Genomic DNA, 6,142 nt, shown 5'->3' on the forward strand with positions numbered 1-6,142 from the left:
GGGGGTTCAGGGGTGAAGGGTGAGGGGTCGCGCGGCAAGCCCTCAGGCCCCTCGAACCCTGACCCTGACGGGGCTGATGAATAGTGTGCTAACAAGGACCAGCGCTCACAGGCTGCGTCTGTACTCTCTCTCACTTTCTTCTTTGACGAGTACAAATCGTTCCTCCTCTCTCTTTCTCTCTCTGGCGCTGCTTTGCCCTATACCTCTCTCTGTTTCTTCTCCCCCCCACCACCGCCCCCGCCCTCTCCATCTCTGTCGCTTTTGGAGGACAACAGGCTCAGGGCAGACTAGTTCCCCCTCTATCCTTCTGAACCCTAAAAATACCTTGGCCTCCCTCTGGGTTTATAATCATCACCATATTACATATTACATACAACGAGGCGCTGTCACAGCCTTACATAATCTAGCTCATGCTTAACATCGCGGCTACCACTTAAGAATAGATTGAATAAATTATTATTGGGTGAGCTTTAAAAATCTTGGCACACCGACGGAGGTGATTGTGTTTCCCTTAGTCCCTTGGGTGCGGACGGGATGTTTAAAAAATAAAAAAAAAGTTAACAACCCACACCCACTGATAAGGAGTATTAAAGAACATGCACGCGGACACACAATGAACACCCACACACATGTGCGTGCGCACACACAGTCACACACTCAGGGCTAACCGCACACGCCCACTTATAAGAAAGAAAAATAAAATGCCCTCTCACACACACACACACACACACACATATATATATGAACACCCAGATACATGCACGCGCACACACCCACTTATTACTAGTGAGTAAAAGCTCATATAAAAACCCACATACATGCACACTCACATGAACACACACACCTACTGACGCACCCTGACACACTAAACGAACAAACACACACCCAGGGCCACTGATACACATGCTAAGACACAGACACACACACACACACACACACACACACACACACACACACACACAAAGGAGCACGGATACACGTGCGGAGACACACAAACACACACACACACACACATGAGCACTGATACACATGCTGAGACACACACACAGACACACACTCATGAAAACACATACTAATGCTGACACAGAGACACATAAGAACACACAGACACATGAAATCCACACACACAGAGGGGCATTTACGCACTCGGATTGTGGAGCCAATTAAAGAGATGAGTCTTATTAGCGGAGGTGGCCTGGCCCCCCGTTAATCTCCCGGGCTTCCTGGCACGGACGGGTGACACCAGCAACTTTCCCTCATCTTAATGGCCCCTGTCTCATCATCCCCTTATGAGACGCTCATCCAAACTCCAGCCAGACATGATTTAGCCGTAGCACCCGGCCCCCCAAATCCATCAGAGCATCCATGGGGCTGGGCCCGGGAGGAGTCACCTCTGAACGAGCCTAGGAGAATTGAAGGAGAGGAGGGGAGACCGGGTGCATTACGTGGTACGGCATTACCTCACTGACTCCCCTTTTCTCTCCTCCCCCCCCCCCCCACTCTCTCTCCCTTTCCCTCTCTCTCTCCGGCCCCTCTCCCCTTATTGGATACCATAATAATTCTTCCGATTCCTGCTGACAAAACCATTACTGTGTTTCCCGGGCCACCCGGGAGGGCTCAGGGCCTGATCCTGTCCCAGGGCCGCCGTGCAAGGCAAGGACGAGGCGGGAAGGAGAGAAGAGAAGGCGTGGAGACCCTGATTGCCAATCCCATGGGTAGGAGTTATGCTGAAAAGCTTGTCTTGTCTTCTCCCTCACCCCCAGACCTCCCCCCCCCGCCCGCCCCCCCATCAAGGTCAACTGCCCTCACTCGACCCCCCCCCCCCCACACACACACACTCCCTCCCTCCCTCCCTCCCCCCTGGACCACCTGCAGTTCAGCCGACGACAGATTCCCTCTTCACCCCAAACCTCCCCCCCTCCCCCCCCGCCCCAACAACCTCCACCCCCCTCCCCACCGAGGTGGAGATGACAGCCTAATCCTCCTGTTCCTCCTCTCCGCCAGCGGCAGCAGCAACAACAGGCCCCGTCACTCGCTCTCTTGTTCCGCACACCTTTCAGTTTTTCTTCTCTCTCTCTCTCGCGCTCTACCTCACCTCCGTCGGTACCGCGTAAAACCAACAGTAGCCCAGACATGGTGGGTTCCCACGGCGACCTATTCATGGTTACCTGCAGGAATCTCTGACCTGTTCTGGCCTGTTCCGAGTCCCACTCATAAAGCACCCCTCTGTGTAACGCGTAAGGCATGCTGTGTTATTTAAGCTTGATTTGAATAGGGCCAAATACAGAAACATAGACCAGTGTGAGGCCGTCATCTGATGATTGCGTCATAGTTATTCTAGCCAAAGATAATTTACGACACTTGTCCAGAGTGTTTGTTTTTTGAGCATTCCGGATTCAGCTCCACCGTATCTGGCATCACAAGGCCTCATCGAGGAAGAGATCCCTTCCTCTTTTTGTTTGGACCGCTGATGTTTTATTTGGACGAAGCATAATTTCGAGGAGGGTTATAAATGCTGAATGTCAAGTATCTTTTGTGCACTTTATTGAAGGGGTGTGCGCAGTCCGGAAAGAGGTTGTGGTTTCTGCATTCAAATGTAGGCTTAGAGTCCACAGAGCAATACGGCTTGTGGCTTGTTCATCTTTGTGCGCATGTGTGTTTGCCTGTGTGTGTGTTTAATCTGAGGAAGAGAAGCCTTGGTAAATGATTTTCAAGGGTCAGCTGCTTTTCCTTGCCCTATGAGATTACAGCTGATGTGTTCATCAATGATTCAACCAAAGCGCTTCATCCCACAGACTGATGTCTATTGGGAAAACCAAACATGAAGTGCAGGGGATGGGCCAGTCCAGTGGCTGTGTGTCTACAACAACAGTCCTCATTGATTCCCAGAAATTATTTATATGAAGGAGCGACTGATTTAATTGCAACCCCCAAAACAAATCGATCATTTTCAATGTCTTCAGAGATTGTTCTGCAAACAAACCGAAAGCCTGAGTTTGGATTCGGCCTATGTTGCATTATCCCTTTCTTTTGAATAAATCTGTGTCCCTGTGACCCTCTCCTTGGATCCCAGGGGACCTGAGAGGGCCCCTATAGGTTATCAGGAGGAGATATGAACCTAGTCGTGTGTTCACATCAAAAGCCAAGATGCGGCGCAAATGAATACAAAGTCAATGCAAAAATTGGGAATAGACGCACATCTTCCAACGCACGGGTGGCCACTTACGACCTGGTTCGTGCGGATTTTGTGTGAAAATGGTCGCCCCAAGGACGAAATTTGTGTGTTAGCTCAAGTTAAAATATTTTAATTTCACTTAATGATGAAACGCTTGCATCAAGGTCTTTCGCCTCTATTCACGTTTTTGCATTGACTTTGTATGCATACAGAGTCAATGCAAAGACTCGAATAGAGGCGAATGATCTTTGCAGTGCTTTGCTTTTGATGTGAATGCACAGTAAGAGCCTGGAACCAAGGCTGTAGGTTCTGATTGAGCAGCCCCTGACCCGACTTTAGCTCAACTTAACCTGCTCTGGACTGCTGCAATGGCGTTAGAGTAAAAAAATTAACTCTAAATAAGAAATGCCTTGCCGTAGAGGCCCTAAGTCCTTGACGGCAGTTATAAAACGTGGCAGGATAATTGTGAAAGTGGAGCCTCATAAATTGTTTACGCTTTACTTCGTTTAACACCACTGGGGTTCTGTGACTCCTACTTTCTAAGCAGTGCTGTTGAATGCAGAGAAGAAATCAGATAAGGAGCCACAGTATTTTTCTTCAAGCTACTCAGACCCAGCAGCCAGGTAGAAGGAATCACTACTCCGAGAGAAGAAATCTAATTAGAGCAATGCCGCGACAGAGGAGCCTCTCCGTGTATCGCTGAGCTCCTCCAAGTCCCGTTTAATAAGCCGGCGTTGATCTCACCACCTTCTTATTATTCTTGCACTTAACGCTAGTCGGCTTGAGCTTTGAGTCGTTCGTCACGTGTGCGGTGCCATTTCCATTTGCGTTTCCATGACCCGGTTTCTCTCGACAACGCACAATGGGCCCTTTTGAACGCCAACACAAATGGGTGTCAAATAGAGCAGGGTATGAGCAATTAAGATGACGATTACGAAGTTGCAGGCTTATTTTTTCTCTGTGGAATACAGAAAATATCACGTAGGTACCCTTTAATAAACGTTATAAAAGGAATGCCTACACGACGCCAGTTTAAAATGAATGGCTTTGTTTGCCAGCCCTTCCTAGACTCGAAATCATAAGGGTAATGCGCAGTTATGTATCTATTCCTGGATTGTACCGCCCTCTAGTGCCAATTCCTTGCACTGACGATTTCTAATGAGCCCTGAAACGTGTGGGAAAAGACCAGATCCTTCTCCTTATATTTTTCCAGTGAAAGCTCCATGAACTTCTTGCCCGGATATTGGGAAACCTGACCCAAGAGCTCCACCAGTGTTGGCCAGCAGCAACTTGATGAGGTCACACCCGCATGAGCCGTCTCAAGTGGAATGCTAAGTAGTGAGGGTCAGGAAGCAGTGGAAACACAGATGAAATGTGTAGATTTTTATTCAAAAGTCTCCAGACAAGTACAAATCAGAAACAGAGTGAGTGAAAGAGAATGGGATATAGACAACCGAGCATGAAACTAAAAGAGTGCAGAGGAAACAAAACAAAATGTAAAACACAAGAAATGGTTTGAGAGGTAAAAGAAAAATAAAGCTTGAAATTTTGTATATATGTACACGTGATCCAATAAGAATTTATACCATTTTAGTGGTAGGTAAAGTAACAAACAATAAACAGTACTTTTCTTCCTTAAAAGATTTTTTTTTTTTTACTTACATAAAATAATTAGGCAAAACACACACGCACGCACGCACACACACACACACCATACACACGCACACACACTGGCTGTTCATCTACTTTATCACAATACGCCCAGCCCCTTCACGTTTCATGTTATAAGAAGCCAATTATCCCCCTTAAACATGAACATGATCCTCTGACATGGAATATTACGGTGAGAGAAGGTGATCTCCACTAGCATGTTTAAGGCTTAGGCATGGAATGACTACAAAGTAAAATATCTCAGTAGACAAAACATCGCAATAAAACTTGTGTGTACGACAAGTAGTTGTCAAAATCTAAGCTTTGTCTAGCTGCCAGAGCACTGCTGAATAAACGTTCACCTTCAGGAGGGTCCGATTGACTAGCTTCGGTTTTAACATTTGAAATTAGAAGTATTTTGTGACAGGACTTTTTTTTTTTTTTTTTATCTTCCCCACGTTGAGAAAAACCTTAAAGCTGAATTTCACAAATCATCCCCATTAGTTTTATCCAAACTATTTTACATGTAGGAAAAAAGGTAGAAACCCAAAGACATTATCAAGACAAACCATAAAAATACAAATTTAAAAATCTTTCTCGGTGCATGGACTCACATGCTCTTGATTTTTTATTTTTTTCTTACACATTTCTCAAACTTTGTGACCGTCGGTTGAAAATTTGAAAATAAGAAAAAAATAATAGCACATTTATAAAATCAGCACCAATTCATATATAACTTTATTTAAAATGTAGATACCCATTTCAACATTATTATGCTGGATTTCAAAGAGAAAAAAAAAAAAAAGGATATTTTCTTCAAATGCACTGTTTTTTCATACTCCACACAGTGGCACTACCAGGAAAGAAATCAGCTCACTTTGTGATGACGGGGGGATGCATTTCAGTGGGACGTAGGTGTAGGGAGTGATCCGAATCTTTGGGTGAGCGTTAAACGCTTACTGTTTAAACTGTAAAGTAGCGTTTAGCCGAGTCTCAGGGACATTCACAGCACTAAAGGGGTCCCGACTGATTCTACAGTTACAACTCACCATGGGAACCACCAGAGGTGACTGGGACCACACATCAGGTCCAACCATTAAGGGTGGGGGTTAGAAACTTACAAACCAGAGGGGGGCAAAATAAATGAAAAATATAAAATAAAGACCTCCGTCCTTTTGGCTAACACATTACAAGCAAGCTACTACAGTCCGTTTATAAATTACTACTTCACACCTGGTTACTTACTACTATTATAAAAAGGGTTAGACATAAAAAAGTTTTTCTTAAGTTAACACACCAATCCATCCCCATTTGAGA

The sequence above is a fragment of the Gadus chalcogrammus genome, chromosome 10 (assembly GCF_026213295.1).
Source record: "Gadus chalcogrammus isolate NIFS_2021 chromosome 10, NIFS_Gcha_1.0, whole genome shotgun sequence".
In the NCBI taxonomy this organism is placed as follows: Eukaryota; Metazoa; Chordata; class Actinopteri; order Gadiformes; family Gadidae; genus Gadus; species Gadus chalcogrammus.